Genomic DNA, 22,299 nt, shown 5'->3' on the forward strand with positions numbered 1-22,299 from the left:
ACCATCTCAGTCAGCCCGGGCCCCATCCCATTCATTATTAATCAGAGAATTACACAGGGGCCTCCTCCAAATTGTGTGGGGTGATGGGACAAGTTGTGATAGAATATGCAATGCTCTGCATACTGTAGGACTGAAAGGGATTGAAAGGCAGTAGTCAATACAGTATCAGACACTAATATTACATGAGATGTCTTTAGTTAGCTGCAGTGCCAGTATGGAGATGTTAGGGGTGACAGAGAAATCATGGTTGTGGTGTGTCATAAATGGACAGATTCATGTGTGGCGGAAAGGTGTGTTACGTCACTGTGTTAATAATACTTATCTAGGAAAAGTCAATGACAGACAGGGACATTACTTAACAAATGGCAGAGATATTAAAATGTTAAATTCAAATGACGTTCAAAAGAAGTCGGCAGCGGGTTTAGTGCTAACAGGATAGACTCTGAGAAGTATTGATTTTAAGGGATCTGAATACCACCTCAATCGCTTCTCATTGTCTGCGTGCCAAAACCTGGAAAGATTGGGGTGCATAAAGCGAGTGTATCGCATTAAGTAGTGTAAAAGGCATGTTGACTTAGTAATACTTTGGTGAAGTATTGGGTGTAATCTCCCCATTCTGAAGCCCTCCATCAATGGCTTGCCTTGCCTGGGCTGTGACTGGAGAGGATGGAGCGGTGAGCAGTGTGATAACTAATGCAGCCTGGGCCCGGGCTTTTGAAGTTTGTCCCAGAAATCCAAGGTGCTCAAAGCGTATCTGTCTTTCGAACCCAGGATTCCCTGGAGAGGTAGAGATATTCTAATCCCACGCCAAACCCAACGAGAAATTAAAGGATGGGGGGGGAAAGTCGACTTAATGTTGTTGTTTTTTTGGAGGGGGGGATTTACCCCAGGGCCCCTCCGATCATAACATAACATTACCTGGCTGATAGTGTATGGTGGATCTTATTTGGCCTGGAGTCAGATTTCAAATAGAACGTAGCTGTGTTGAAGATCTAATGGGTTCAGCCACAGTGGAAACCTCCCCTGCTAACAGCATCAGGAACCAGGTTAGGTTAGGGTGGTAAGGGAGCAGTCGGACTGCCTATCCAACCCTAGCCCAAGATGTACTCTTAAGGAGCCTTGTATGTTATTTTCAGAAGTAGACTGGCTCTGTCATCCAAAACAGACAAATACTCCATCTAAACGTGAATCGATTCTCAATTGCGATACGGTTCTAGAAACATAAAGCACTTTACTTTCATATCACATCAAAATAATTTCACAAATGCACACTTACTGTACACTGTTTTAACCTGCTTTATCACAGTTGCAGCCGGCAGTATTTTTCAGTTACAACACGTTTCTAGTGGCCTTCTTCCGTTACACACAGGTGTTCGGAGCACTCTAGATAGCAAATTAGCACAGGTGGTCCCTCTGTCTTCCGTAAACACGCGATGTAACATGGAGATATGGCCGTGTGGGAACACTAACCCTAACCCTATAAATGTGTGTATCAATTGAACCTTTAATCGCTGATATGAAAGATAAGGTCCTTATGCTTACAAAACCGTACCGCAAACGATGCGTGTGAATGTTCAGACCGAGCATAGGGGCTCTTAACAAAACTCCCCCGTACAGAAGACGCCTTCATCCAATGACTCTTATGTGTAATGTAATGGAACTGAGAGTCATGATCAAGAGCTAATCCAACCCATGCTGGCTGCACCACTGCAGAGGGAAAGTGCTAAGGGATGTCAGGGCTTGTCTGATTTCATCACTGCTGAGGCCTTCAAAGACTCTCTCTGCCCAGCAGCAGCAGTACCCTGCCGTCCTGTCTGGTTATTATATCCACTGCCAGAGAAGACTCCCTAATCTTTCAGACCGGTCGGGACCATTTACCGTACAAATTAGGTTGTGGGGTGGGGTGGGGTGGGGGTGGGTGTACAGTGTAGAGTGACTGACTCAAGTGTATGTGCATGCCCGTGTGTGTTAACCAGTAGTGGTTGTATTATGTTAAGGCAATATTTTAATGATGCACCGTTGGTATGGTTGGTTGATTATTTATTTCTCCATGTCCTTGTTTTCTCTTCACTGTGTGAGGCAGATCTTCCCGGGTGGATCATAGCAACCTGTCAACTCTAACAGAGCTGCCCCCAGTCCACTCCCAGCCATCTGACAGACCCGACAAACATCAAAGGTAGCTACCGCAGCTCCTCTCTCTCTCTCTCTCTCTCTCTCTCTCTCTCTCTCTCTCTCTCTCTCTCTCTCTCTCTCTCTCTCTCTCTCTCTCTCTCTCTCTTCATCCCTGCCTTTAGTCATTTTCCATTCAACACATAATTTAGTCTATTACCTGACAGAGGCTTTTTGGCGCTCCGGTACCGCTTGCCGTGCGGTAGTAGAGAGAACAGTCTATGACTAGGGTGGCTGGAGTCTTTGACCATTTTTAGGGCCTTCCTCTGACACTGCCTGGTATAGAGGTCCTGGATGGCAAGAAGCTTGGCCCCAGTGATGTACTGGGCCGTACGCACTACCCTCTGTAGTGTCTTGCGGTCGGAGGCCGAGCAGTTGCCATACCAGGCGGTGATGCAACCAGTCAGGATGCTCTTGATGGTGCAGCTGTAGAACCTTTTGAGGATCTGAGGACCCATGCCAAATCTTTTCAGTCTCCTGAGTGGGAATAGGTTTTGTAGTGCCCTCTTCACGACTGTCTTGGTGTGCTTGGACCATGTTAGTTTGTTGGTGATGTGGACACCAAGGAACTTGAAGCTCTGAACATGCTCCACTACAGCCCCGTCGATGAGAATGGGAGCGTGCTCAGTCCTTTTCTTTTTCCTGTAGTCCACAATCATCTCCTTTGTCTTGATCACATTGAGGGAGAGGTTGTTGTCCTGGCACCACACGGCCAGGTTTCTGACCTCCTTCCTATAGGCTGTCTCGTTGTTGTCGGTGATCAGGCCTACCGCTGTTGTGTCATCGGCAAACTTAATGATGGTGTTGGAGTCGTGCCTGGCCATGCAGTCATGAGTGAACAGGGAGTACAGGAGGGGACTGAGCACGCACCCCTGAGGGGCCCCCGTGTTGAGGATCAGCGTGGCAGATGTGTTGTTACCTACTCTTACCACCTGGGGGCGGCCTGTCAGGAAGTCCAGGATCCAGTTGCAGAGGGAGGTGTTCAGTCCCAGGGTCCTTAGCTTGGTGATGAGCTTTGAGCTTTAATTACTGGCATCACATGTATTCTCTCTAATTGAATATAATGTAACACATATACAAAATAAACTTATTTGATGCCACACTGTAACATTCTGTCTAATATGATAGCTCACTGAAAATACTATGCAGAGGGGGAATCAAATCAAGTTTAATTTAAACAGCACATTTCAGACATGGAATGCAACGCAATGTGCTTCACAGGAAAAAACAATGAAAAAACTAAACTGGAATATTTACTACACAACAAACATAAGAGGACATAAGAGCATAAAAAACTAAAGAATTACAATAAAAACTGAACGACTAAAAAATAACCCTAAGGAAATTATGCATACTATATAGGACTGTACTGGTAAGAGGTTTTCCTTTATACACAGTAGACCTAACTGTACCTCCTACATATGTGGAGAGACTAGAGGAACACTGGGAGCACACAAAGAGCCATATTGTGTGTGGCAATATAAATCAAAATGTCCACGTGTGTGTGACTGCCTGGGTCTCAGAGTTTCCACACAGAGAAGAGCTTCAAAGAAAAAGGTAGAAGGACATTGATGGTAAACAATGGCTTATTTTCTTCTTAGTTTTTGAAATTTATCAGCAATGGTTCTCCACTCTCCTCACTAAGCTTTGATTATCCTACAGTGGATTAACATTCACTTTAATGTTCGATAGAGGACAGGGAGGATACTGAGGATAGGGTGGGTGACGGTGTGTTTTTGGTTCGATGAGAGAAAGAGTAAATCTTCAAAGTCAAGTGAGATTACCTGTTCTTCTGTTACCTAGCTATTTAAAACAGACTGGCAGGCTTGTGTTAGTACTGTTGCATCTTTGATGCCTTTTAGAATATTAGGTATGTATTAGAAGTGACAATGTGTTCCTGGTAGGTGCTGCTGCTGCTTTATTGCCAAAGCCAATACCTATTCATCTCTAACGCTCCCCAAGCCCTTCTTCATTCTCACTCTGACAGAAATTTGTGCAACGCGATACTAATAATGAAGCACTATTCTCTCTGCTCCATCTTGTTTTTCTCTGGAGATGTTATTCCATTTGAGTGGACGATGATAATGAAAACATCCCCTGTTATTTTGTCTTCTCATACTTTCTCAGTTTTTCTTTAGACAAAATGTTGAAGAACGCAACACTCAAGTCATAATGTAAAATTGTCGTGTTTGGTACCAAACCACCTTGCCATTAAAATGAGTGACGTTTTCTTTTTCGTGTTTGGGAATAATTCCAGCAATTTTCTAGCCATTCAACGTGCTAAAAGACTGTACGACTCCAAAGTGTTCCTGAAGCCTAAAAAACTGAATTCCTGACTACTAGACTATTAATCACTACTAGACTGTCAGTCATTCCCACGTAAAGGCTTTGACATTTTGAACAGGCTGAAGAAATATCAGTAAGGGTGCATCCCAAATGGCACCATATTCCCTATATAGTGCACTACTTTTACCAGAGCCCTATGGGCCCTGGTCAAAATTAGTGCACTTCAAAGGGAAGAGGGTGCCATTTGGAATGTAACCTAAGGGACTGGAAATCACTGCTTGTTTGAATCTGTGCGATGCCCCCTTAATGTCTCTAATTTGGCGTCTAATTGTTAAAATGTATTATCCATCAGCGAGCTCAGACCCCCAACACACACACACACACACACACACACACACACACACACACACACACACACACACAAACATACACAGGAGCAGGTGTTTTTAAGTAGCCCTTTGTACCATTGAGACCTCCCTTATCAGATGGGCATCAGATGGGTTTAGACAAGGAATTAATTTAAGCCGCAATTATGGGCCCTAGAAGGGAGGAATTGGCAGTCAGCGCTAAAAGTGCATAGGTTGGAATTTAGTGGCACCAGTTCCCTAATCAGGTGAGTGTCTCTGGATGGATACCGGGCACTGATGGTCTCACTCAATTACCCTCATCACGGTGCCCCCCCCCCATTACCCATACCCCCCCCCCCCACACACACACCGATTCCCCTACACCCCCTTCCCACTCAGCCCACCCCACGTCTAGGTTTGGGGGTGCCTCCATAATGGAATATAAAGCCAGGCTCTCTCTTTGTTCCTGGTTGAGTCCTCTCAAAGTGGGGCTTAATTAATTTGCACTGGAAACGTCTTAATGTAGCGTTCAAAGCTCTTTTGGAGGAGGCTAAAATGCTAATGAAGCAAGCCAATACTAATCCAACCTTGGTTTATGACACTTCAGGAGGTTGGGCTAAGGCTCAAAAGCAGAAGCAGGAATGTGCTTATCATGTTCGTCCTATACTCTCAAGGGGGTGTTAGGGTGGATGTGGGTGGCTATAGGTGCATTTGAATGCCCAAGGCTGAACACTAAACAGAGAAGGGCCTCATCATGATGATGTATGCTGAAATGACAAGAGCCCTTGTATTGCCATTCCATTTTAGAATGGTATAGGTCGTTATCAATAAAACGTCACAATACAGTGCAGAGCGTTCGATTTGGCTGCTTTGGGGCAAGGGAGTCCCCCAGCTCCGCTAAAACCATTGACAACTATATGCTGTTTTCAAGGGATTGTTAAATACATTTGATAACTATTTGGTTTTATCGTCACCTCTTGAAGAGCATAGTCAGAACTACACATTTCCGATTATTCCACATTTAGCTCTATCATCAGTTATACAGCAAGTAACTACATGCTTTTCATGATCAGTAAACATCAATTTATAATGTAATTTCAGATACGTGAGGGTATCCTATCCATTTGGCATGTAGCTAGCTAAGCATGTATCATTTAGCTTGCTTCATTAGAGATTGGCTTTTGGAAAGAGCTTGACATCGGCAAGTCCTTGTCCTGGTAAAGTTGTCATTTGGACTACTGTCAACACCACTATAGATGGCAAGCAAATCAAATAAGTTTATCCCCTGAAAGTTAGCTTGTTAACTAGCCAATTTGACGTGGTCCATCAATCAATGTAGCCTATCATGTTTGTCAGCAGTAATTGTGATTAAACACTCTTAAAAACAATGTTCAAAAGGTGATCATGTTAGCTAACTTCGCTAGGTAGTCATAGGTCTACTTACCACTATGTTTAGCCAACTGTACAAAGTTTCTACCGGTAGCTTGCAAGGTAAACATTATCAGCTAAGATGTCCACGGCAAATGTGCCCTTCGGCTGCTTGACAGGCAGAGCCGACAAAGGATGGGAAATTCACCTAAATCACTCATACTTGTCAGGTATAGTTCACTTATTTTATATCACTCAAATATCCAATTAATGGTGGCCAATATTGAGAGATATCCTGAAGCTACCCTCACGTATTTGAAATTACATGATCAATTGATGTTTACTGATCATGAAAAGCATGCAGTTACTTGCAGTAGGCTATAACTCTGATAGTGCTAAATGTGCGCAATGGTTTTGCATGGAATAATCAACAAATGTTAGTTCTGACTATGCTCTTCAAGAGGTGATAATATGACAAGAAAATAGTTAACATTTATTTAACAATCCCTTGAAAATGGCACGTAGTTGTCAATGGTTTTAGCGGAGCTGGGCATCTCCTTGCCCCCCAGCAGGCAAATCGAACGCTCTGTACCTTATTGTGACATTTTATTGATAACGACCAATACCTATTCCAAAAGTAAAATGAGGAGACCTGACCAATGTGGTGGTAACGATTTATAGCTGAGTTTTCCTGTGGAGGGGCAGGGGGGTCTTTTGAAGTGAGGCAGCAACTGACTGGCTGCTGCATCTCATCTCCCCTCAGAAATACCAGCACGCTGGAATTGTGGCCACGTGGCGTGAGAATACATTTATTACCCAGCTATTTTTAGCATCATGCAGGCCCAGGGTTTGTGCTGAAACACATTTATCCTTGAGGAAAAGCCCCACACCAGTATAACTGGGACTCAGGAGTCCGCCTCAGAGCAAGGTGCTGCATTTTGCATTCGCTCTGTGGTGGAATAGAATATACACTGAATTTAATTTTCATTTTTCATTTTTACACCTTTAGAGCAGTCAAATTGACCACATCCTTTGTGGAATTAGGTTAATGACATTTTAATGTTTATTTTAGCTTTTAATATTATGAAAATGATTTAACCCCTCTCTCCAATAATATCGTCACCACAAAATGCTATGCTTGGCCTCCCAGTGTGTTTTGAGGGGTGTTCTACCATGTACTTAGTGTAGTAAATAACAGGAGTGTTGGTTAGACCACTGATGCAGTGCCTTAGACCACTGAGTGGCGCAGTGGTCTAAGGCACTGCATCGCAGTGCTAACTGTGCCACTAGAGATCCTGGTTCGAATCCAGGCTCTGTCGCAGCCGGCCGCGACCGGGAGACTCATGGGCGGTGCACAATTGGCCCAGCGTCGTCCAGGGTAGGGGAGGGAATGGCCGGCAGGGATGTAGCTCAGTTGATAGAGCATGGCGTTTGCAACGCCAGGGTTGTGGGTTTGTTTCCCACGGGGGGCCAGTATAAAAAAAAAAAAAAATAATAATAATGTATTCACTAACTGTAAGTCGCTCTGGATAAGAGCGTCTGCTAAATGACTAAAATGTAAATGTTATTGGTGGATGGGGTTAAACATGGGGAGACCTTGGAGTGCTCTCCTCTCCCACTCCCCTCAGCCCCAGACTATTAGTAAACATCTGCTGTGTAAACTCTGAGGGTCTTCACACTTACTAGACTTTTCGCAAAAATACCCTCGGCTACACATATACTGCAATGTAAACTTGCAAACTTGTCACGTCTCGACCGCTACCTCTAGAGGTAGCGCACGACACTCGCCCAACAGTTTCCCCCCTCAGTGCAAGGCAGTGTAAACAGAAATGTCTCGTGGACTAACAGTACAAATAATAATATAATGTAATATCACATTTTCCTGATAAAAAAACAACAACATTTTACCTGAAATTGTAGTAACAGTCTGTTACATTCTGAAATTGTCTCTCTTTTGTTTTTGCAAGTGCTGCGGCTACTGTCTCTGGCTGCGTGGAGAGTAATCCACGGAGACTCTGTGCCACAAAATGAGTGACAACTTTACAAAACCGAGTCTCAAGTCGAGTCTCAATTCATGAAATTTGTGACTTGAGTCCACACCTCTGCCAATTTGTAAATATTACCAACAGAGTGAATGAAAAAATTGTTTCAAAATTGTCACACTGCTGGGGATTTGCAGGATGTTTAATGATACAGGTAAAATGAGGGCTCTGATTGGTTACATTGCCTACTATACCAATTTCCCTGTACAAAATGGCCCATAACTTTATAACTAGCAGAGAGTTCCAGAGTGGGATTTGATAGGCCGGTAGAGTATATTATGTTCAACAATATATTGACTAGTTAGCGGTTCAAATAGAGATACACAATCCACACAGGAGTCAGGAGTGTCATAGAAATCATTATTTTATTTAGTTTTTATTTAATCATAATTTATACACTTTATGATAATAAACAAATATGCATAAATAATATTACAAAAGGGTTCTAACAAAATTCCTATATAAACTAGTTGACGCTTAAATGCAAGCTAAACATAAAATAAATGTATCACCACAACAACATTCTCTTTAGATAAATCAACTAATCAGCTTTACGATTAAAAAATACATAATAATAATTAGCCAAATCAAAAATGTTATATTTTCAATGTATGTATTTCATGTATATATTTTTTAATATTCATAAATTAATGTAAGAAGTGTTATTGAAATCAAAATACAACTCATATAACAGAGAAAGTGGTAAAGCTTCATATGACACCAGCTTTTGTTTTGTAGCACCTACAGATAAAACATTATAGTTTTAAAGGAGGCCTGGAAAGGCCAAAATGTCACAAATATTCCAACTTCAATTAATGACTTCTCATTTATGCTTTAAGATACAAATGTCAAATATATGTCAATAATCCTTCCTCCAAAAGACCCTTCTATGGATTTCTTTCTAGTTTCGTGAATAATCACCCTATTATAGTATTTACCATAGACCAGAACCACTGTTTTGATGATGAAAGCTGTGGAAAAAATATCCAGTAACCCCCCATTTGACAGATCTCTTTGAAAGGGAATAGTCCTGAAAAGTACAGCTGAGGCTGTGTGATGGTGGCCATAGCCTCTCATGTCTGTCTGTGTGGAGAGGGAAAACAAACATGAGAAAGCCCTCTCAACCACCAATACCGCCACACCCCCCATCCCATCTCACCACTCCCTGACCCGTCACCAGCATGGAGCTCAACTTCAAATGACGTGGGCTCCTCCACACTGCTTTGCTATGAGAGTGTTGTCATACTGATCTCCATTTTGGATAAATAAATGATGAGCCAGAAACAAACATCAAAAGGGGATTGTGTGCGTCAAAGGGAATATGGTTCTCTCTCTCTCTCTCTCTCTCTCTCTCTCTCTCTCTCTGACCATCTCTCTCTGTCTCTCTCTCTCTGACCCTCTCTCTCTGTCTCGCTGACCCACTCTCTCTCTGACCCACACTCTCTCTCTCTCTCTCTGACCCACTCTCTCTCTCTCTCTGACCCACTCTCTCTCTCTCTCTCTGACCCACTGGTTCCTATATGGAGAACAGGGAGTTCTGGTTACAGACATACATGCGCGCACATGGTCACACACTGCAATCCGACCTGCTCAGGATTCTAATCAACACATCTGCATCTCCTGCCAAGCTAACTTTCTCTTTATCTCTCTTTCTCTCTTTCTCTCACTCTCTCACTCTCTCGCTCTCTCACTCTCTGTTGTAGCTAATTTAAGGATGAGTTGATGGATGTCCTTGTGTGGTTTCAGATGTAATACAGTGTCTACGTTGTTGACTGTGTATTATGTTTTTGTTGTCGCTCAGTGATTGCTCTTTTTCTCCACTTGATTTTCTGGGCTTTGAAAACAATGATGTAATTTCTGGTTTAACCCTTGTCTGTTCTCATCTTTTATTACCTTCCCTCCTTTTCTAGCTTTTCTTCCTTCTAGCCATCAGGCTCTTCCACTCCTTTTACTATCGGTAGAGAGGGGGATGTCTGTTATCTAACTCCTCTCAGTCTACTAATCTACTAGGTGTGTATTCATAACACCCTGTGTGTGTGTGTGTGTGTGTGTGTGTGTGTGTGTGCGCACGTTCGCCCGCACTTGTGTGTATGACTGTATTTACTTCCATTTGTTATTGTGCGATCAACCCCCTTGATATCATTCCACCATCTATTATGGACACCAGTGTTTGACAGTGACGTAGGCTACATATCATTTTGCATTTGTTTACTGAAGCTCATGATGGGTGAGTGGAACAGTATGGTAAAGGCATGGATGACAAGTCAAGTCAGTTGTGGTGGAGCATGCTTGGACATCTTGGTTATGTATGCCTGTGGTAATGTACTGTGGGTCTCGGTGTATATGTGCATGTACTGCAAATTAGCATTTGCATTGATAGCACCAGGTGGAAACTCACCTCATCCTGAACCACCACCAAATGTCTATGTAAAAGAGTGTGAGAGACTATTGTTTGGATGTAATTGTGTGCAAGGCTCATCCATGTTTTTGGCATGTACAGCATGTGGAACCGTGTATTTGTCTCGTCTCTGTATTTGGAACATATCCTCCTCATATTTTCCTGTAACTAAGGTCTCGCAACACAATTGAATAAGTGGTTTTTCCTTCTTCCAACTTCTTCATGGGCATCTTCATGTTTAGTAGAATACAGTCATCAAGCCAACCATGTCAGACTGGTTGAGTGTCTGTAATGACCTGGTGCGTCTTCCCTCTCTCCACCCCCTCTCCCCTTGTTCTCTGACCGCTGCCCCACCGAAGCTCAGCTCAGTCCAACCCAACCCCTTTTACTCACGCCATCGGGTCACCCTCAGCCATGGAGGATTATGACGTGCGCTCGGCCGCCAGTATCCTGGCCTCGGTGAAAGAGCAGGAGGCGCGCTTCGAGCGTCTGACCCGGGCCCTGGAGGAGGAGCGACGCCACGTCTCCCTGCAGCTGGAGCATTCCGACATACCCCCTGACAGGCTGGGAGGGACTGGGCTTAACGCTAACCTGCCACCTAACAGCCAACGCCTGGCCTGGCAGCAGGTGGTGATGCAGGTAAATCATGCCAGCACGCCTCAATCGCCTGCCTGCCTGTCCGCCTACCTGCCTGCTTGATCCGACTATCCAATCCCCCTCCATTTGAGCTGTGTATGTGTATTTGTCTCATTGCAATCATCGTCACCATCTCTTCGTCATCATCTCTCATTCTCCTGGGCTTCTGGTGGCTGATCCAAGCCCTTGTATTATATCTGTTGTGCTGCCTGGATGGTGACGTAAACATTACAATGTGGTGTGGTGTGGTGACGCATCCTCTTTAAAGGGGGGATGATATTCCACCACTCTCTCTCCTTATCTCCTCTCACCTACAAACCACCACCACCCAATCCAATCCCGTCTCCTTCTATCCAGTGTTTTTTGATAATGGTCGAGTTAGTTTACCATGGCCCGGGGCCCCGGGTGAGCAGAGTGTGCTCATTTTAGACAATTCCATTGGTCCTTAAGTGACATTTCCACCCACCTGGGGCACCGGGCCATGCAAAACTTCACCATTGTCTTGTGGTCTTGCTGCTAATTGGATTGTGTCTGTTCATCCAGCTCTGCCCGTGGCTGGAGGACATTTGGGTCCTGGTTGGTGCCTGGGAGTGGAGCTGTGGTGACTGCTCTGGCTGAGGTTGAAGGACATTTGGGCCTTTTCTGGGCCTGGGCTGGGAGTGCTGGTGACTCAGTCCTTGGCTGAATGATGTTTGGGTCCTGGGAGTGGAGCTGTAGTCCCTGGCTGGGGTACATGGACCTTTTGGCTCTTGTTTGGGCATTGCCTGGGAGTGCTTAGTGCTGTTGACTTCTCTGGCTGGGAATGTGTTGAAGGAGATGTGAAGTGAGGCAGACATGATCCGCTGAAATGTCAGTGGTCACCATCCACGGCCCATTGATTTACAGTACAGCGCAAACTCCTGACTCTTGCGGATGGGCATTTCCCTGCATGCACTGCTTTCATAATGTTGAACTCAAAATGCATTTAGTTTTCATAGATTGTGCCAACGTTCATTTCTGTGGCTCGTTGCCTGTTTAGCCCCAAATACTGATAATTAGGTGCCAGTATGTGGATTCCCAGCTGAGTAAGGGATAATTAGGTGCCAGTATGTAGATTCCCAGCTGAGTAAGGGATAATTAGGTGCCAGTATGTGGATTCCCAGCTGAGTAAGGGATAATTAGGTGCCAGTATGTGGATTCCCAGCTGAGTAAGGGATAATTAGGTGCCAGTATGTGGATTCCCAGCTAAGTAAGGGATAATTAGGTGCCAGTATGTAGATTCCCAGCTGAGTAAGAGATAATTAGGTGCCAGTATGTGGATTCCCAGCTGAGTAAGGGATAATTTGGTGCCAGTATGTGGATTCCCAGCTGAGTAAGCCTTGTTCCCCCCCTCGCCTCACGCTTTGATGAACCAAGTCCCTGACTTGTTGATGCCCACTCATACTCATAAATCGTGCATGATTTACCGAGAACTGCTTAATACGACAGCCAGTGAATTAGCTCTTTTACAGGCGGATCACTGCATGGCTATCACTCACAGCCGGCTCACTGTTGTGGCTCCAAGGTGAAAGGCTGTGGCCCGTCACCCGTCTCCCTGCATCGGGGGGTCAATTGGGGCGAAACGGCCACACACAACGTTTTACACAGACCCACCCCTCTTTACACTCATCCTAAGGAGTTGTATCTCCCTGGCTGGCTGGCTGCACCGTGGAAGGAGCCTACCATTACATAATGAAGGTGTGTACAGTGGGGGAAAAAAGTATTTAGTCAGCCACCAATTGTGCAAGTTCTCCCACTTAAAAAGATGAGAGAGGCCTGTAATTTTCATCATAGGTACACGTCAACTATGACAGACAAATTGAGAAAAAAAATCCAGAAAATCACATTGTAGGATTTTTTATGAATTTATTTGCATATTATGGTGGAAAATAAGTATTTGGTCACCTACAAACAAGCAAGATTTCTGGCTCTCACAGACCTGTAACTTCTTCTTTAAGAGGCTCCTCTGTCCTCCACTCGTTACCTGTATTAATGGCACCTGTTTGAACTTGTTATCAGTATAAAAGACACCTGTCCACAACCTCAAACAGTCACACTCCAAACTCCACTATGGCCAAGACCAAAGAGCTGTCAAAGGACACCAGAAACAAAACTGTAGACCTGCACCAGGCTGGGAAGACTGAATCTGCAAAAGGTAAGCAGCTTGGTTTGAAGAAATCAACTGTGGGAGCAATTATTAGGAAATGGAAGACATACAAGACCACTGATAATCTCTGATGAATGGTGAGCAAAAATCCCAGAACCACACGGGGGGACCAAAGTAACAAAGCCTACCATCAGTAACACACTACGCCGCCAGGGACTCAAATCCTGCAGTGCAAGACGTGTCCCCCTGCTTAAGCCAGTACATGTCCAGGCCCGTCTGAAGTTTGCTAGAGTGCATTTGGATGATCCAGAAGAGGATTGGGAGAATGTCATATGGTCAGATGAAACCAAAATATAACTTTTTGGTAAAAACTCAACTCGTCGTGTTTGGAGGACAAAGAATGCTGAGTTGCATCCAAAGACAGTGGGGAAAAATATACAGTGACGTGTACCTTTCATCATAGGTACACGTCAACTATGACAGACAAAATGAGATTTTTTTTCTCCAGAAAATCACATTGTAGGATTTTTAATGAATTTATTTGCAAATTATGGTGGAAAATAAGTATTTGGTCAATAACAAAAGTTTCTCAATACTTTGTTATATACCCTTTGTTGGCAATGACACAGGTCAAACGTTTTCTGTAAGTCTTCACAAGGTTTTCACACACTGTTGCTGGTATTTTGGCCCATTCCTCCATGCAGATCTCCTCTAGAGCAGTGATGTTTTGGGGCTGTCGCTGGGCAACACAGACTTTCAACTCCCTCCAAAGATTTTCTGTGGGGTTGAGATCTGGAGACTGGCTAGGCCACTCCAGGACCTTGAAATGCTTCTTACGAAGCCACTCCTTCGTTGCCCGGGCGGTGTGTTTGGGATCATTGTCATGCTGAAAGACCCAGCCACGTTTCATCTTCAATGCCCTTGCTGATGGAAGGAGGTTTCACTCAAAATCTCACGATACATGGCCCCATTCATTCTTTCCTTTACACGGATCAGTCGTCCTGGTCCCTTTGCAGAAAAACAGCCCCAAAGCATGATGTTTCCACCCCCATGCTTCACAGTAGGTATGGTGTTCTTTGGATGCAACTCAGCATTCTTTGTCCTCCAAACACGACGAGTTGAGTTTTTACCAAAAAGTTCTATTTTGGTTTCATCTGACCATATGACATTCTCCCAATCCTCTTCTGGATCATCCAAATGCACTCTAGCAAACTTCAGACGGGCCTGGACATGTACTGGCTTAAGCAGGGGGACACGTCTGGCACTGCAGGATTTGAGTCCCTGGCGGCGTAGTGTGTTACTGATGGTAGGCTTTGTTACTTTGGTCCCAGCTCTCTGCAGGTCATTCACTAGGTCCCCCCGTGTGGTTCTGGGATTTTTGCTCACCGTTCTTGTGATCATTTTGACCCCACGGGGTGAGATCTTGCGTGGAGCCCCAGATCGAGGGAGATTATCAGTGGTCTTGTATGTCTTCCATTTCCTAATAATTGCTCCCACAGTTGATTTCTTCAAACCAAGCTGCTTACCTATTGCAGATTCAGTCTTCCCAGCCTGGTGCAGGTCTACAATTTTGTTTCTGGTGTCCTTTGACAGCCCTTTGGTCTTGGCCATAGTGGAGTTTGGAGTGTGACTGTTTGAGGTTGTGGACAGGTGTATTTTATACTGATAACAAGTTAAAACAGGTGCCATTAATACAGGTAACGAGTGGAGGACAGAGGAGCCTCTTAAAGAAGAAGTTACAGGTCTGTGAGAGCCAGAAATCTTGCTTGTTTGTAGGTGACCAAATACTTATTTTCCACCATAATTTGCAAATAAATTCATAAAAAATCCTACAATGTGATTTTCTGGATTTTTTATTCTCAATTTGTCTGTCATAGTTGACGTGTACCTATGATGAAAATTACAGGCCTCTCTCATCTTTTTAAATGGGAGAACTTGCACAATTGGTGGCTGAAGACTGAAAAGATTTGGCATGGGTCCTCAGATCCTCAAAATATTCTACAGCTGCACCATCGAGAGCATCCTGACTGGTTGCATCACCGCCTGGTATGGCAACTGCTTGGCCTCCGACCGCAAGGCACTACAGAGGGTAGTGCGTACGGCCCAGTACATCACTGGGGCCAAGCTTCCTGCCATCCAGGACCTCTATACCAGGCGGTGTCAGAGGAAGGCCCTCAAAATTGTCAAAGACTCCAGCCACCCTAGTCACAGACTGTTCTCCCTGCTACCGCACGGCAAGCGGTACCGGAGTGCCAAGTCTAGGTCCAAAAGACTTCTCAACAGCTTCTACCCCCAAGCCATAAGACTCCTGAACAGCTAATCATGGCTACCCGGACTATTTGCACTGCCCCCCCACCCCATCCTTTTTACGGTGCTGCTACTCTGTTAATTATTTATGCATAGTCACTTTAACTCTACCCACATGTACATATTACTTCAACTATCTCAACTAGCCGGTGCCCCCGCACATTGACTCTGCACCGGTACCCCCCTGTATATATAGCCTCCCTATATATATATAGCCCCCCTTATTTTACTTCTGCTCTTTTTTTCTCAACACTTTTTTTGTTGTTGTTTTATTTTTACTTTTTTTGTTAAAAGTAAATGCACTGTTGGTTAAGGGCTGTAAGTAAGCATTTCACTGTAATGTCTGCACCTGTTGTATTCGGCGCATGTGACCAATAAAATTTGATTTGATTTGACTAAATACTTTTTTCCCCCACTGTGTGTATATATATATATATATATATATATATATATATATATATATATATATATATATATATATATATATATACATTACCAGTCAAAAGTTTGGACACACCTAACTTTTTTTTTTTTTTAATTTACATTGTAGAATAATAGTGAAGACATCAAAACTATGAAATAACACATATGGAATCATGTAGTAACCAAGAAAGTGTTAAACAAATCAAAATATATTTTTTATATTTGAGATTCTTCAAATAGCCACCGTTTGCCTTGATGACATCTTTGCATTCACTGTTTTCTTGGTAAGCAACTCCAGTGTAGATTTGGCCTTGTGTTTTAGGTCATTGTCCTGCTGAAAGGTGAATTCATCTCTGTGTCGGTTGGAAAGAAGACTGAACCAGGTTTTCCTCTAGGATTTTGCTTGTGCTTAGCTCCATTCCATTTATTTATTTATCCTGAAAAACTCCCCAGTCCTTAACGATTACAAGCATTCCCATAACATGATGCAGCCACCACTATGCTTGAAAATATGGAGAGTGGTACTAGGTAATGTGTTTGGATTTGCCCCAAACGTAACACTTTGTATTCAGAACAAAAAGTTAATTGCTTTGCAACATGTTTTGCAGTATTACTTTAGTGCCTTGTTGCAAACAGGATGCATGATTTGGAATATTTGTATCCTCTATAGGCTTCCTTCTTTTCACTCTGTCAATTAGGTTAGTATTGTGGAGTAACTACAATGTTGTTGATCCATCCGCAGTTTTCTCCTATCACAGCCATTAAACTCTGTAACTGTTTTAAAGTTACCATTGGCCTCATGGTGAAATCCCTGAGCGGCTTCCTTCCTGTCCGGCAACTGAGATATAGGAAGGACGCCTGTATCTTTGTAGTGACTGGGTGTATTGATACACCATCCAAAGTGTAATTGATAACTTCACCATGCCCAAAGGGATATGCCCAAAGTCTGCTTTAATTTTTTTACCCATCTACCAATAGGTGCCCTTCTTTGCGAGGCATTTGAAAACTTCCCTGGTCTTTGTGGTTGAATCTGTGTTTGAAATTCACTGCTCGACTGAGGGACCTTACAGATAATTGTATGTGTGGGGGGACAGAGATGAGGTAGTCATTCAAAAATGATGTTAAACACTATTATTGAAAAAAGAGTGAGTCCATGCAACTTATTATGTGATTTGATAAGCACATTTCTACTCCTGAAATTATTTAGGCTTGCCATAACAAAGGGGTTGAATACTTATTGACTCAAGACATTTCATCTTTTCATTTTTTATTAATGTGTTAAAATTTCAAAGAACATAATTCCACTTTGACATTATGGGGTATTGTGTGTAGGCCAGTGATAAAAAAATATCAATTTAATCAATTTTAAATTCAGGCTGTAACACAACAAAATTTGGAAAAGGCAAGGGGTGTGAATACTTTCAGAAGGCACTGTATATGAGGGATGAGGATGGTGGAACTCACCCGGCTCTCTGTTGTATGAAGGATGAAGAAGGCATCTCTCTCCTATCTTCTCCTATCACAGCCACACACACACACATCTCCTACTCTCTCCTCCGTGCATGATGGATTAAAATGGGCTTGGGATCAGCGGATCGTAGCTCGGGGGCTCCCAGCCTCCAGCGCAGGGGCAGCCCTCGATGGGCCCCTCTGTTATTAAAAGTTGGGGTCAGAGAGGAGAGGCAGCCAGAGTCTGATTAATGGTATAGCAAGTAAATGCTTAATGAAAGTGATTAGCCGTTGATTTAGAAAGAGCTCTCTTCAACTCCAGAGAGTGTTAGGACTCTATTGCTGGCAGCGGACGCTGTTTTCTATTCTGCCTTATTGTTCTCTTGGCTCTCAGGTTTGTTGTTTTCAATGCAAGCCTTTGACAATGTTGTTCCAACATGTTCCAAAATTCATCACCAAAATGGTTCATACAATGATGCACTTTTGCCCCTGTTGTTTTGTGTACTGAGAGAGAGATAACCTTGTGTAAACACAATGTCAACAGTGGGTTACTGGACTCCCCAGAGTAGACAGGGAGGTTTGTAAAGGCTGTCTGATTGGTAGGGGTAAGGTGGAGGAGACCCGTCCTGATCCTGCTGTTGACTGGTGTATTTGAGCATGCTCCAAAGAGCTCCTCTCTCTAATTCATGGATGTCCTGTGGAGAGGAACATCAGCATGGTGGTCAAAACTAGACAAACAATAAATAATTCACTGCTTTGGAATAAGCTAGCATCAACATCCCTGTTAAGCTGACTGGGTTTAGCTGTTGTTGCTACACACAGAGGGTAATGGAGAAAACACAACGATAATTTTAATACAGATTGTTTGAGCTGTGTTCTCATGGTCCAGTGTATGTTTGGTGAATTGTTAATGAAGATGTTATATTATCACATGCTGTGCTACCGTCACTGTGCATTAGTAAGGTCATGGTTTCTGTAAACACCAGCCTGCCTATTTCCCAAGACATACTGTATTTCAGATGACTTTTTTTCTCTCACTCATTGTGATCGAACACTTACTAAAGTGCTACTAGGGGATTTCTGAGCCTTTTTTCATTGATGTCTTCTGAAGAATATCAAGACAATGCTATCAGACACAGTATATTGTGTTCCAGGAACCACTGACACAAAGCATGTCTTTCAATTCTCATTCATTCACTCACAGCAAGTGACCAGTGACACACTTAAACCAAGGCCGAGCTCCAAACGGTACCCTATATAGTACACTACTTTTGACCTGAGCCTTATGGGCCTTTGACAAAAGTAGTGCACTATGTAGGGAATAGGGTGCCATTTGTGTCCCATACCAGGTATGTTTTCCTACTGTGGTAAATAGATTTTTGCCACAGTAGGGGGGAATGGTGGTGGCACCCTATAGAAACTTGATCTGGTTAGTATTCAGACAGTATAGCTAGTGAGATAGAGATGGGCATTTGAGCTAGAGATGGGCTGGGGCGGGGTGCACTACCGACTACCCCTGTCCTGTGCAAATGTTATGAGGTTCCTTTAGAGGAACGGTGCATCGTTTGATCTCAGTGCTGTCGGTGGGTGAGATGTATGGACCTCAGACTGGCCCTGGGATGGCACTACACCACACCGCTCTCCACACGAACACACAGACACGCACGCACGCACAGACACACCCTGCAACGCCACAATTGACACAAAGGCACAGTGCTATAGCGATGGCAGGCATGCAGGCAGATACAGTGGGGAAAAAAAGTATTTAGTCAGCCACCAATTGTGCAAGTTCTCCCACTTAAAAAGATGAGAGAGGCCTGTAATTTTCATCATAGGTACACGTCAACTATGACAGACAAAATGAGAAAAAAAAGTAGGATTTTTTATTAATTTATTTGCAAATTATGCTGGAAAATAACAAAAGTTTCTCAATACTTTGTTATATACCCTTTGTTGGCAATGACACAGGTCAAACGTTTTCTGTAAGTCTTCACAAGGTTTTCACACACTGTTGCTGGTATTTTGGCCCATTCCTCCATGCAGATCTCCTCTAGAGCAGTGATGTTTTGGGGCTGTCGCTGGGCAACACTGACTTTCAACTCCCTCCAAAGATTTTCTATGGGGTTGAGATCTGGAGACTGGCTAGGCCACTCCAGGACCTTGAAATGCTTCTTACGAAGCCACTCCTTCGTTGCCCGGGCGGTGTGTTTGGGATCATTGTCATGCTGAAAGACCCAGCCACGTTTCATCTTCAATGCCCTTGCTGATGGAAGGAGGTTTTCACACAAAATCTCACGATACATGGCCCCATTCATTCTTTCCTTTACACGGATCAGTCGTCCTGGTCCCTTTGCAGAAAAACAGCCCCAAAGCATGATGTTTCCACCCCCATGCTTCACAGTAGGTATGGTGTTCTTTGGATGCAACTCAGCATTCTTTGTCCTCCAAACACGACGAGTTGAGTTTTTACCAAAAAGTTATATTTTGGTTTCATCTGACCATATGACATTCTCCCAATCCTCTTCTGGATCATCCAAATGCACTCTAGCAAACTTCAGACGGGCCTGGACATGTACTGGCTTAAGCAGGGGGACATGTCTGGCATTGGAGGATTTGAGTCCCTGGCGGCGTAGTGTGTTACTGATGGTAGGCTTTGTTACTTTGGTCCCAGCTCTCTGCAGGTCATTCACTAGGTCCCCCCGTGTAGTTCTGGGATTTTTGCTCACCGTTCTTGTGATCATTTTGACCCCACGGGGTGAGATCTTGCGTGGAGCCCCAGATCGAGGGAGATTATCAGTGGTCTTGTATGTCTTCCATTTCCTAATAATTACTCCCATAGTTGATTTCTTCAAACCAAGCTGCTTACCTATTGCAGATTCAGTCTTCCCAGCCTGGTGCAGGTCTACAATTTTTTTTCTGGTGTCCTTTGACAGCTCTTTGGTCTTGGCCATAGTGGAGTTTGGAGTGTGACTGTTTGAGGTTGTGGACAGGTGTCTTTTATACTGATAACAAGTTCAAACAGGTGCCATTAATACAGGTAACGAGTGGAGGACAGAGGAGCCTCTTAAAGAAGAAGTTACAGGTCTGTGAGAGCCAGAAATCTTGCCTGTTTTTAGGTGACCAAATACTTATTTTCCACCATAATTTGCAAATAAATTCATTAAAAATCCTACAATGTGATTTTCAGGAAAAAAAATTCTCAATTTGTCTGTCATAGTTGACGTGTACCTATTATGAAAATTACAGGCCTCTCTCATCTTTTTAAGTGGGAGAACTTGCACAATTGGTGGCTGACTAAATACTTTTTTCCCCCACTGTATATCCCTCACTGGCAGAGCCCAGGAGCCCCTGGCCTCTCGTAAATCACCTGCAGCCTAACATTGAGCCTCAGTCCACCACACCTCCTCCTCCCTTCTTCCCCTCCACCCCTCTCTCCCTCCGTTCTCCTCCCAGTGTAATTAGGAGGAACATTCTCGCTTCCCGTAAATGTGTCATCACCTCTCTGTGAAACGGCGGCAGTGTGGATTTTTTTCTTCCCCACACTGTATGCGTCCAAATGGCACCCTATTCCCTATATAGTGCACTACTTTTGACTAGAGACCTATAGGCACTGGTCAAAAGTAGTGCACTATAAAGGGAATAGGGTGCCATTTGGAACGCAGACGCTCGTTTTGTATGTGGCCCCCCTTCCTCTCTGGCTCTTTTCTCTTTGTCTAGCTCGTCTACATAGCTAGGCTATATTGTACTGATCTCTCTCTCTGACATTCCAATTCCATTGGTGTAGAGTTTACGGTTGATCACTTGTGCCCCAGTGTTTTTGTGACATACAGAGAGACAGAGGTAGAGATGCCTTTTGTACGGCAGGCTATTTATATTCCTGTGGGTTGGGTGACTCAGACCTTCATCCTTCAGATCAAATCCCTCTCTGGTGTATGTACTTCATTCCAGTCTGTCCTGGTGCACCCACCTATCTAGGCTCCCGAGTGGCGCAGCGGTCAAAGGCGCTGCATCTCAGTGCTTGAGGCATCACTACAGACCCCCTGGTTCGATTCCAGGCTGTATCACAACCGGCCGTGATTGGGAGTCCCATAGGGCGGCGCACAATTGGCCCAGCGTCGTCCGGGTTTGGCTGGTGTAGGCCGTCATTGTAAATAAGAATTTGTTCTTAACTGACTTGCCTAGTTAAATAAAGGTAAAGTAAAATAAAAAAATAGGGACCCTGGGACTGAACCCCTCCCTCTGCAGCTGGTTCCTAGACTTCCTGAAGGGCCGGCCCCAGGTGGTGAGGGTAGCCAACAACACCTCTGCCACGCTGAACCTCAACACGGGGGCCTCTCAGGGGTGTGTGCTTAGTCCCCTCCTGTACTCCCTGTCCACCCACAACTGCGTGGCCAGACACGACTCCAACACCATCATCAAGTTTGCTGGCAACGTGACGGTGGTAGGCCTGATGAGTCAGCCTACAGGGAGGAGGTCAGAGACTTAGCAGTGTGGCGCCAGGACAATAACCTCTCCCTCAACGTCAATAAGACCAAGGAGCTGATCATGGACTATAGGAGAAAGAGGGGAGAGCTCGCCCCATCCACATTGACTGGGCTGTTGTGGAGAAGGTCGAGAGCTTCAAGTTCCTTGGCGTCCATATCATTAAGGTCTTAACGTGATCCACACACACCCGCACAGTCGTGAAGAGGGAACTGCAGTGTCTCTTCCCCCTCAGGAGGCTGAAAAGATTTGGCATGGGCCCTCAGA

General features: G+C 44.2%; 1 protein-coding gene across 2 annotated transcripts in view; it reads left to right on the forward strand.

Moving 5' to 3' along the window:
- The window catches only part of LOC311144835 (splicing regulator ARVCF-like), a 259,175-nt gene that overhangs the window by 65,038 nt on the left and 171,838 nt on the right, over nt 1-22,299 (forward strand). For both annotated transcript variants that reach the window (XM_084180990.1, XM_084180991.1), the window contains exon 3: nt 2,084-2,176. The gene's annotated coding sequence lies outside the window, so the exon portion shown is untranslated. The remainder of the gene's footprint in view (nt 1-2,083; nt 2,177-22,299) is intronic.

The sequence above is a fragment of the Coregonus lavaretus genome, assembly GCF_964263955.1.
Source record: "Coregonus lavaretus genome assembly, chromosome: 17".
Taxonomy (NCBI): domain Eukaryota; kingdom Metazoa; phylum Chordata; class Actinopteri; order Salmoniformes; family Salmonidae; genus Coregonus; species Coregonus lavaretus.